This window comes from Acomys minous, assembly GCF_964271855.1.
Source record: "Acomys minous genome assembly, chromosome: 18".
Classification (NCBI taxonomy): Eukaryota; Metazoa; Chordata; class Mammalia; order Rodentia; family Muridae; genus Acomys; species Acomys minous.
The window spans coordinates 41,935,985-41,948,552 of record NC_140501.1 but is presented as its reverse complement, the minus strand read 5'-3'; the positions used below and the strand labels follow the sequence as shown (position 1 = coordinate 41,948,552).

Here is a 12,568-nt window from a genome sequence, read left to right as displayed (position 1 = left end):
AGGACTTTGCATTGTGGGGCTTACAACCTACTGACTCTAGAGGTTAGAGACGTTCTTCTTGTTGTGCTTTTAGGGATGGGGAAAGGCAGACCTTCCTGCTTCTATTTTCTCAAATGCCAAGGTGCCATGTTGTGGAAAAATGTGCCCTGAATCACTATTTCTAAGTTATTTTCTGAATAACTTAGAAAAGTAGTTTGAAGTTAGTCTGTCTGTCTGTCTCTCTCTCTGTCTCTCTCTCTGTCTCTCTCTCTGTCTCTCTCTCTCTCTCTCTCTCTCTCTCTCTTCCTCTCCCTCTCTCTCTCTCTCTCTCTCTCTCTCTCTCTCTCTCTCTCTCTCTGTGTGTGTGTGTGTGTGTGTGTGTGAATCTCCTTTGCTTTGATGCCTTCTACAAATGATACACAGATTGGTTGCCTCCTATTAGAGCAAGTTGTTGTCACCATCTCTAAGCAACCTCATGTACATGGTGACTTGTGACCGAAGTCTACAGTGAACAATTTGTTTGATGATATCTGATTTAAAACATATATTAGTATATATGAAGATACATACAACTGAAAAGGAATTTTATGGAATGATTCTCACTACACTTGACATATTGACATTTTTTTATTCTTGTGTGTGTGTGTGTGTGTGTGTGTGTGTGTGTGTGACATACATGTGAGTTTGTACATGTATGCACATCCATGGGGAAGTCAGAGCAGAGGATGTTGGGTGCATTTCTCTGACACTCCCTGTCTTACTGCTCTGAGACAGGGTTTCTCATTGAATTGTAAGTTCACGTTTTTTTGCCCTGGCAAGCTGGCCAATGAACTCCCTGGACCTGCCCACCCCTCCCTGCCTCCTCAGTGCTGAGACTACAAGCATACAGAGCAGCCATGCCTAGCTTCTTACATGTGTGTTGGAGATTTGAACTAAGGTCCTCGTGATGGCAGAGCTACGGCTCTTCTTACCCGCTAAGTAATCTCTCCAGTCCCCGCCTTCTATTCTTGTTCATTAAAAATAAAGTCATCGCATTAGTGGGTTACCTCCTACAGTTTGAAAAGCATAGCTCTGTGTGCAGAAGGAGTTTGCTAGAGTGGATGGAAAGAAAGACATTTCAGTTTGATTAAATCACATTTACCTTCCTGTTTATGGAGGAAGAAGGTACAAATTATGGTTCTGTTAGAATGAATTTCCACCTTTGTGTGTGTGTGTGTGTGTGTGCGCGCACACATACTATACACCCTGTACCTCTTTGTGGTAGACCTTGTGATCTGTCAAGTCTTGGGGAGCAATCATTTTTGTTCAAATACAGTATCATCAAAAATGAATGAACATTTTTCAAAAAGCCTTTGACAGCTGCAACAGTGAAACAATAAATCAACGGGATGATGAAAGCCCAGAAATGCATAATACCTATAATAATCAGTAGAAGTGTTGCAGAAATGAGGGGGAAAAATGAAACTTAGCTCAATCACACAGTAAGGTGACTCACTTCAAAGTCAGTGGAGTGCTGTAAGGTTATCGATGTTGTTAAGGTTAATTGGCATCTATTCAGCATGTTTTTTGAATCTGAAACAAAAGCTTAGGAGGAAAAAAAAATAATCAAAAGGACCAGACTGCTTAGGAAGGTTCATTCTTCATCAGAAAATCAGCTGTGATGGCTCCTTTGTTCTGGAATATTTGTAGTCTCTGCCCACCCCCCCACCCCTCATTGGGAAGATTAAAAAACAATCTATTAAAATAATATAGAAAAATTCAAGATAGTTGCCATCATTAAAATTCCAGGGCTAGAGCTGGGTGTGGTGGCACATATCTTAGCATTTAGAACTCTGAGGCAGGAAGATCATTAAAGTCCAGTTTGGACTACATTGGCTGGAAGAAATCTTGTAAAGAAAGGAAGGAAGATTCACTGTGCTCTGTGCTCTTTGGTTATACTGTCAAGAGATGGCGATGAATTTATATACACATACACACACACACACACACACACACACACACACACACACACACACACTCTCTCTCTCTCTCTCTCTCTCTCTCTCTCTCTCTCTCTCTGAGAGAGAGCAAGAGAGACAGAGAGACAGAGACAGAGAGACAGAGGGAGAGAGATTGATTCTCCCGTCTAGGCCTCTCAGCTGCTGGTATTAATCCTTTCCCTAAGAGTAACTCCTCCTGCCTCCGGATCCTGAGACATGCTCTCAGACAGCATACTCAGACTTTTTAAGGATGCCAGCCATGAAAGGAAAAAAGCCAAGGACATTGTCCTAGATTAATGGTCTGCAGAGACATGAGAAATTCATGGCTAATTCCAGGATGAGGTGACAGGAGGGAAGAATTAAATGAGACAGTTTTGAAATCTGACTACAGTTACAGGTAGGTGAGTTCCTTGGGTATGATAATGTTTTTATGTATAAGGAGGATAAAGTCTTTTTTTTTTCCCCCTTGGAGGTTCATGCTAAAGTGTTGAGGGATTATATTCCATGACCCTGCAGTTTGGAGACAGAGATAAATATGTAAATCATTCAGAACTGATGACTGCAAGTAGAGCATGACGGTCCTTATCTTATTAGTGTTGTTTGTTAGCCTTTGTGTGTGTGTGTGTGTGTGTGTGTGTGTGTGTGTGTGTGTGTGTGTGAAACCCGTGCCCCGTATATACTGAACAAACCCTCCTCTACCCCTGAGTCAAACCCCAACCCCAGCCCAAGGCTTCTAAAGAATTTTAAAATAAACAATTGGGGAAGAGTAATTCTTCATAATATCCTAAAGCTTGCTTTGTCTCTCTGCCTCTTTTTGCCTTTCTCCTTTGGAACACTGAGGACTTAATAGACGGTTTGTTTTTTGTTTTTTGTTTTTGTTTTTGTTTTTTCACAGAGCTATAGACTTAAGATTTTGCAGTTTACTGTAGGTCTGTTTTATTTCAATAAACTAAGGAGCCAAGCCGGGGCTCAGAACTATGCTGCTGCACGCAGGGGAGTAATATTTACTAATCTTTAAAGGTATCTCTCTCATATCCTATTTTGTTTCACGCAGTGGGTCTTATTCCTGCTGCGTCACATCGAAAAGAATCAAGAAACCTTGAGATAGATGTTAGTGTGATGAACCAGGACTAAGGTTGTGAGAAGAGTGTAGAAAAACTACACATATTTATGATAAAGATGCAAAAAGGGATTAATTCATAACATGAGAGGAGGATGGACTAGTGATGGATGAGGGCCTAGTACCTAAAATGGCCATTATATATTGTATATGGTTATCAGCAGTGCATGTGAAACAGTTCTTCCTCACAGGCATTCTAAAATAAAGCTTTCTTTAGGTTTTTTCCTAAAAAATAAAAATGCCTGGAGGTGGTTAAAGTAATTTAATTAAAATAAATATTTATAATAAAATAATTAAATTATTTTTAATTAAAATAAACTTATCTAAGTGCGTGTGTGCATGATTTCTGTATGCGTATCACACGTGTGCAGGCATCTCAAAAAATAAAAGAGGACGTCAGACCGCCTGGATCTAGAGTTGCAGGCAGTAGTGAGCCACTGCATGTGGTTGTCGAGAACAGAACTGAGGTCCTCAGGAAGAGCAGAGAACACTCTAAATAGTTAAGCTACTACTTCAGCTCCTGTTACTTTCTGATATTGTTTTTTAAATTAAGTTTACTGTTATGAGGGTTATATGTCTGTGTGTATTGTGTAAGAATGTAGTGTGGTACACACTTGCCATGGCATACGTTTGGAGGTCAGAGCTACATACTTTTTGGTAGTTTCTGTCTTCCACTATGGATTACAGGAACCAAACTCAGGCTGTCAAGCTTATGTGGCAAGCACTTTTTACCTGCTTAGCCTTCTTTTTGGACCCTGAAATCATGTGAAGCATTTTCTACCTATGAAGTGAATAGTTATCCCCATTAAAAAAAAAAAAAGAATAGAAGGACTAAGTAGTTTGCTGAAAGTTGTCGGTGAGGGAGTAGTGGGATGTCAACCCAGGTGGTCTGACGCTACGTTGTCGTCATCATCACTAAATGCAGGAGCTTTGCAGTTGGAGGGGAGACTGTTCAGCTAGCTGAGCATCATCTCTCATCTCAACCCTTCCAGGAAGGGAAATGCAACCCAAAGCCTAATCTAACAGTCTCAGGTTAAAAGTGCCAGCCTAGAAATCTTTCTTGGTGCCTCTACTAGCATGTCAATGCCCCAAAGCAATCATGACGTCACACTTAGCTGTAAAGGTTGGGGACTATAGTCTTCTAGGCAGGCACATGGACACCTGGATGGTTTGGGAGGAAGTGAAGATACACCTTGGGAAGGGCCAACATCTCTTCTAGTTTGAAAACTGAGGGAGGATGAGGCTGAAGAGTGGGGACCAATCATATGATGCAGACCTACATCTCTGTGGGTCTTTGAAAATGTAAGTAGAGAGCCACTGTACGGCAGGAAGTCTAAGTGGGGTCATTCTCCTGGCCCCATGTGCTTATTTGAGAGGTCTGGTAGGATTCCCTAGACAGTGCTCTGTGCAAAGCTTTGTTTGGTACAAACTACAGGACTATTTGAAATAGTGAATGTCTGAAACAAATGACATAGTTAAATGTTAGGTTAGGACATACTATGAAACTACTTCGTTTAAGCATGATATGCATGTAACTTAATGGAGAAACCATTTAAAAATGAAACATAAGATAGAAAATTGGGCCTTAAGATGATTACAGACTGTCGAGAACATAGCTGGTTGTGCTGATACACACCTGAAATCCTAGTATTTGGGAGTTTGAAGCAGGAAGATGGTGGTGAGTTTGAGGCCAACCTGAACTACTTAGTAAGTACAAAGCCGGGGCTGGAAACATGATGAGATTTTTGTCTCAACTGAAAACAACAAAAAGTAGAAAACACAGATTGAATGGAAATTCAGCCAAATAAAACAGTAATTTGAGAAGTGGGATTTGAGGAGCTTTTAAATGTTATTTTTTTATATTGTCTTGTGTATGACATTCAAAGTTAAAAATAAGCCATTTACTCTTAAGCACTCTTTGCATGGGCTGAGGTATATATACAGCACTAGATGTAGGGGTTCTGGTTTTATGTGCTAGAGGTAACACATGAAGAGTCTTAAGTTTAAGTTGAATGGAAGTAAAAAGAGGGAAACGTGTAGCCTATTTGACCATCTACTCTATTGAGTATTCTTTAGAAGGAAGCCTTGCCACAGCTCCCTGCTCTCTTCAACTCTTACCTTTAGATTCATGTGTTCTGAATCTCTGTGGTTGTTCTGAGGGAGAAATCTTACTCCGTTTCCTAGCTAGTATTGAAGTCCTACCCTGAAGTATTCATCCAGCCTCCTTAGGACCTGAGACTTGACTCATACACTACTTCGGCCAACTAACCCGGCTGTTCCATCTACCTGGAACCTTGAGAGGCAGGTGTACTCTTTTCTCGATAAAGACCAGATTGTTTTACCACCTGCTGTAGTAATGGTAGATTAGCAGGGTGTGGTGGTGCATACCTGAGATCCAAGCTCTGGAGAAGCCTCGAGGAGGATTGAGAGGCCAGGGCCAGGCTGAGCATCATCCTGAGACCCTGATTCATAAAGCCAAGAGAAACCTCAGTATAGTGTTTCTTAGCTGCAAGGCAAACATACCAGGTGTTTGGCACTTACCACACTGTCCCCACTGGGCCTAGGGTCAGACATTGCTGGTGTGAAGGAGCTACTGGCCATGCTGTGAGTTGTGCTGAGAAGAATGAAGGCTTTTTTGTCTTTGACCAGAAATCACATGACTTCTGGCAGGGTCCAGGAAGTGGAAACGTGCTAATTTACTAGCTTGTAAAAGTTGTATCAAAATCTCAGGCCTAATACCCATGTTCTGAAAACACAATTTTTTTTTCTAATTTTTCCAGAGAAAGCAATTTTATACGTTTTATAAGTTTACCTATCAATTGGTCCCAGTCTTTGGCCTCTCAAAGTATGGTGGTAAATTTTTCCTCTCTCTCTCTCTCTCTCTCTCTCTCTCTCTCTCTCTCTCTGGTTAGCATGTATGGCATATGCTTTTAAGCGGACCAATATAACATCTCTCAACCACTCACTGTAGCTGTGTGTTTTAACTGCCCATATTACCTCAGCTAAATTAGTAATATAGGCATAAAATATGTATCAAACCATGAACCTCTAGTAAGGTGTTTTTTCTAATTTGTGTAAACTGGCCATATCAAGATGTGGCAACCCTAGGCCATGCATTTATGCACACGCATATATGTCTCTTTCTAACGTTCACAAAGTCATTCTAGACACAGAAGGCCCTGCAACTCTTGCTTATTTTTTACTCAGGGGGCTCTATTTCTCCCTTCCAGCAGAAGTCATGGGTAATACTACTGAAATAACCCATGTGAGCCCATCCACACCAGAGTGTGGAGTGTTGGGTCAGGGCTAGTATAGCAGCCATGAGGTCAAGGGTGATGTAGTCAGCCCTACTTGTTTAGGTTTTTGTTGTTTTGTTTTTGGCTTGGGAATTTGGACTATTTGAAAAAGAACTTTGACAACTTAAATGCCTCAAAAACTTTGAGGCATGCTGGTTAAAAATAACAAGCTTCATGGTCTAGAGAGATGGCTCGGTGGTTGAAAGCACTGGCTGCCCTTCCAGGGAACCTGGGCTCAGTTCCTAGCACCTACATGGCAGTTCATCTGATACCCTCTTCTTGTCTTTTTTGGGCACAGCACTTACATGGCACACAGGCATACACACGTGCAATTAAAACACCCACACACATAAAATAAAAACACACATGTAAAATAATAAGCTTCGTATCTCCACATTGAAGACCGTATAACAAAACCAACATGGCCACCCAGGTAACTATCTGGTGCCGTTCATCACCAACTACTCTCCTCATTGCCAATTGTATCTGAGATTAAGGTTTTCTTGAACTATAAAAAGTCACCAGGGAAATGGAGGTTCATTACCAGGGTGCGCTTAGTCTCATTAATAAAATAACTTAGAAAGGGACCCAGAAGGAAGCTCAAGGACAAGGTTTTCAGAGTTTAATGGGGGAAACATATTACAGGTCAGATGATAACCATGGCGGCTGCCAGAGATGGAGGATCATGCTTATCGATTTAGGCGTGGACTAGAAATGAAACATTAAAACAGGACCACAATTCCCTGAAGAATGGAAGGAGGATAGTGGGCTGAGGGAAGTACCCATAAAGCATCCTGGCACTGGGTGAATGGTTTCTTGTAGCGTCCCTCCTTGCTTGTGTGGTCAGGGCTTTGCTTCACACCTTCTCTGTTCGCTGGATGATGTCATGGCTTCCGGTCTTGCTTTGAAGACTGGCTCCTTTGCAAGTTAATATTGAGTTAGCCTTTCTAGTTTCTACTCACTGGCACAGCTTCCAGTTAGGTTTTGCTAGGACAGTAAACTACACATGTCTGCTGTTCAGCTTGAAACTGTCTATAATTTACTCATCTATCTGTTTCTGAATTTCTGCTATCCAGTAGCAGATTGGGAGTTTTCCCCACCCCCAATCAAACCAATGCTGCTGGTCTTAATTAGAATTTTAAGCCCTATCTGGTACAATTTGTACCCTCCAGGGGACATATGCATGCAATACCTTTGCTAGCCAACATATATTTTACAGCTCACACATAGCAGTTTTTTTTTCCCCACAGCGTGCTTAGTCATGAAAATGACACAAAAGTGTACATGGGAGAAGACCCTTTGTAACCCTCCTAGAGCTCTCACAGTGTGAGCATGGCTTACACATCTTTTGTCTCAAAGCATTTTCTCTAGTATGTGTATATGTGCTTGTGTGTGAGTGAGGATGTGTATGTGCACACGCATGCGTGGAGGCCAGGGGTGGACATATCTTCTTCAGTTGTTTCTCTGCTTTGCACTTTGAGAAAGGGTCTGTAGCTGAACCTGTGGCTCACGGACTGGCTAGGCTGGCTGCCCAGCAAGCCCCAGGTGTCCTCCGGTCTTCACTTCTTCAGGCACTGGGGTTACCTCTCTGGGCTTTTTACGCAGATTCTGGGGCTATGAACTCACACTCCCTTGCTTACAGTGCAGCCCCCCTACTCGCTTGAGCCATCTCCCCAGCCTTCTTCCCCCTTTAAAACCTGCTATAGAAAAGATACGTCTTTCTCTTGGACTGCTGTCGCCTATGTCCTTCTCTCTGTCTCATGGAAGTGTGTGTGTGTTGCAAATTGGAAGCAATCTCACTAACATGTATTTCATTAAATTTCAATGAGATAATTAAGGAAGCTCATTTTCAAAAATATATATTTATTTCGCCAGCTTGCATGTTGCTTCATTAGGAAACGACCAGAATGCTAAATCTAGGTAGCTCAGGCTTGTCAGATCCGCAGCTCCAGCGTCCACTGGTTGAAAGAAACAGCGTGGAGTAAAATGGCAAAGGTCTGCTGTGGGTAGAAACTAATTGGTTGAGAACATTAATAAATTATACTCGCTATTTATGTCAAAAAAAAAGTTCAGAGGGAGGAGATGAAGATTTTTGATCTCTCAGGGCCTTGCACTCTGCCAGACAATATTAAAAATAAAAAGCATAGCCTTACGCTTAAGCCCTTCTTCCTACTGCAAAAAGGAGAGATAAAAACCAAATCACTTGGCAGTGCTTTCTTATATTAAGATGTTTTTGGTTTGGCATTTTCAGCCAATAAAATATTGCTAAGACATTCTCTGACATCAAATGTGTATTCCTAGGCCCACTGTTAAGGTTAGGCTAAAGTGCTTTTGACTAAAGTCCTCTACTTTCAGGGCTTCCCCTTCCTCTTTGTCCCCTCTACCCTGTGTATGGGTACTGTCACCTACACACAGCATCCTGGGACTGTGTCCAGCCCTGTTCCAGGACAGTTCCTCAGACCTGGAGCCAGAGAGAGAGATGCGAATAGCGCTCCTGGGTCACACCGTCTTCCGTGGCATGTATAGTAAGTCTCTTGTCTCTGACCAAGCATTCTTATATTTTCTGTGACTGACAAATGCTCGTGCACTCTCATCGGACTTAATCAGGTTAGATGCTGTAAAATACAATCTTTTATAAACAGCTTTCCCCCTCCAAATCTCTTTCATAGTTTGTATATTAATGATGGGCTCGGAAAATTCTCTGTGAAACATTTCTAGCATACTCATTGGCCGTGTCTTCACCTTGGCACTCTTCTTCCCCGCAGTTTTCTGCTGTTCTGGCTTCTTTGTGTGTCTTCCCTGCTTGCATCTCTGACTACTTACATCACCCCATCCCAGCACTTGTTTGGATCTTCCTATCATTGAGTTATGTTGGTGTCTTGAATTTGTTCCCAACTAAAGTATGAGATCGGTGGAAAAAGTGGTTGGTATCTGTTTGACACCCTCTTCCATGCCCTGAAAGTCTCTAGCATAGTAACTCTGGAATAGGTACTCAGCGATGTGTTCATAGGGTTTGGAAGTATTTCAAGGGGGGTTGATGTCGCAGGAAATGGGGCCAGATTTTATTCACCAACAGATGAAAGAACAAAAAGTTTATGAGGCCATGATGGAGGATCATGACATTTCCAGGAAAAGGAGTTCAACTAGAAATCATTGCAGCAAACAAAAGAAGCCAGGGCCAGAAAGACAAATGCCACACATTTTCTCTCATATGCAGAGTCTATATTTACATGTGTCTATATATGTGTGTTTTTTTAGGTCATGAGAATATAAAGGGGATCATGAGAGGTGATGAAGAAATTTTAGGGGAAGTGGGAAATAGGGAAGTTGGGAAATAGGAAACATGTAACGAGGAAGCGAAATGAGTGGGTGATTGGGAAAGGGAAGAGAAAGAGCTGGAAAGAGAGAGGGCAATGGAGGAGGAAATAAATTGGGACAAAGTATAATGACACGTGTGCATGAAAGTACCATTACTGTGCTGAGCTAAGCAGTTCATAAAGGGGATGGGGGGTAGAAGTTAAAAAAAAATAGTCAGATTCTAAGCTTCCTAGGTGAAATTGAAAAATCAGCTACAGTTAATTGGTCTAGCTTGAAAGCCTTCTGAGTCTGAACCTTGTTTTCCAGTTAATCCTGTGATTTTTACTACATGGCTTAATTTCTTTTTTTGAGAGGCAGCTCTGCCTCTACCTTTCAAGTGCTGGTATTAAAGGAGTGCACCACCATGCATGAGCTTTGTCATCTTTTCATCAAAATGCTCTAAGACAGCTTCTTAGTGCTTATATGTTGCTATGATAAAATATCTTAGAAGGACAATGCGTTTTTTCGTTTTTGTTTTTGTTTTTTTAAAGAAGAGAGCTTCATTTGGTTCACAAATTTGGTGGCTAGAAAGTCTCAAGAGCGCAGTGTTAGCACCTACAGGCTTTTGGCTGTGGGAGGTGGTAAAATAGAAGGGATAGGGAGCATGCATCTGAGATGAAGCCGGTGACTCGCACTGAGTTACAGCAAGACTCTCCCTGACCTAATCCAGTCCTATGATGTCCAACCCACCTCTGTGAGAATGGCACTAATCCATCAGTCCATTGTAGGAGCGCTGTCCTCGTGGCCAATAACATCCCTTAAAGGCCCTATGCGCTCTCAACACCGATTCAGTGGGGATCAAGCTCCAACATGGGTCTCGACGGGGACAAACCATATTGGAAGCACAGAAGATGTAACCATCACAGCAGCCGTTCTTCAAGTGTGGTGCCTTGGGCAGCATTGTGTTCGTCTCTTTTCCTGTCCCGGTCAAGATGAAACTGAATGAGGAAGAGCTGCTAGGAGGAACCGAGGCAGATGGTCACTATGAGCCTGTAGTTGGGAAACAGGGAGATGCTGCTGTATACTTTCTCTTGCCCCCCTTTTTTTCCGTCCACATTCAGGGTGAGTCATCCCTCCTTAGTTAACCCTCCTGGCAAATGCCCCTGCGGACTGGTCCAGAGGTGGTTCTCCTAGGAGATTTTTGCCTCCGGTCAAGACGGCGATGACGATTAACATCAACCCGAAACTTGCTTTTAAAAAATGCGTGTTCCTGGGCCTCACCCCAGAGCCACTGAATCAGAAACTCTGCCCTTTAACAAGCCTGCCAACAAGCCCTCCAGGTGATTCTGATGTACTGTAAAGGTCAAGAGCTGCTGATGTGCAAGCACAGGCAGATTCCCCAGCCGAGACGCCGCACCACGTCCTGAGGACGGCATCGCAGTCTCACAGTTGGCCTTTAAATCCAAAGCCTCGTGTTTCAGCTTTAAGGCTCTGCGGAATGGCTCACCGTTGCCTCGTGTTGAGCTTTCCAGATACCACTCACAGAATTGCAGCACCCCCAGCTCCTATAAAGCATCGACAATTGATGAGTGAAAAAGTCTTTCTCAGGGTGATCAAAGACTATGTAACAGATAAGGGATTAGCTTCTACTGACGGTCTCCTAATTCTGTATTCATAACGTTGTACGCATGCGAGGCTACCCATGCTCCATCTGCTGATACACATTAGGTAATTGGGCACCCAGCAGCCCCATTTGCATGCAAAGGTGGTTGCACACCTCACATTACAAGTCTAAAATTAAAGTCCAGGATGAAGCTGGCTGGAGGCTCGGCGCAGCAAGGAAAATAATGAGATAAGGAAAAATGGCTTTGGTTAATCAGCACTTTTGGCCTCTACGGTTCCGTCTTTGCTAATTTGCCCTTAGAAATTGTACATCCCAGGAGGAAGAGAGACTTCTATGAGAGTCTAGGGTTTTTGTTTTAAATATATATTTACAAGCTAGTTGCATTTATCCACAGCATTTCCTCCCAAACTACACCCACATGTACGCTGCAGTCTGTTGCTGTACTATATTTTTGCTTTACGAAGTATCTGTGCTCTGGTGGGACCACATGCTTCCGCTCAAAAAGAGCCAGTCGAGCACAGACTCACAGCTGGGATGGATCTACGACACTGTATTTCAGTCCGCCCACACTTCCTCAGGCAGCCACTGTGTGCCAGGCCACTGTGCCATACATAGGTCTGGAGTATATATCAAGGAATGCCACGTTCTCGGTGTTTTATATATCTCACTATTCCTGGCGTCTCTGTGTGGAATATTTTTGCTTAAAAAAAAAAAAAGATCTGGGGAGATGGCTTAGTGGACAAAATGGTTTGCTGTGTGAGCATGAAAACTTGACTTTGGATTACGAGCATCCAAGGATAAAGTCCAGCATGGATGAGTGTGTCTCTAACCCCAGAGCTACAAGGGGCGGGTGTGGAGGGAGCAGAGATGGGGGCCCCTCTTGGTAGCCAGTTTAGTCAAAATAGAACTCCAGCTTCAGCGAGACATCCATTTAAAAAATGTGATGAGAAACAGAAGGCATCCGATGTCAACCTCGGGTCCGCACACATGCGTGCACAAAGTGTACTGGTGTGCAAGCACATACCTACATGTTTATACCTCACCTGTTAAAGAAGAAAGAAAAGATAAAGCGGAGTGGGGGCGATGGGGTGGAAGGGGGGAGAGGGGGTCAGGTGAGGAGGGAGACTTTCTTCTCTGATTCCTATGTTCAAACTGCCCCTGCTTCTCTGGGCCCCTGAACCGGGAGACTAGGGGAATCAAGGCTTTTGGGACTAGTGGGCTAGTCACATGGGTCACGAAGAGGATGTGGCTACCTGCCAAATGACTTGGGCTC

At 43.0% G+C, this 12,568-nt stretch overlaps 1 protein-coding gene across 4 annotated transcripts in view; it reads left to right on the top strand.

Annotated features, from left to right (window-relative positions):
• EPSTI1 (epithelial stromal interaction 1) overlaps positions 1-12,568 on the top strand; it is a 103,137-nt gene that overhangs the window by 19,511 nt on the left and 71,058 nt on the right. The gene's annotated exons all lie outside the window — the stretch shown is intronic.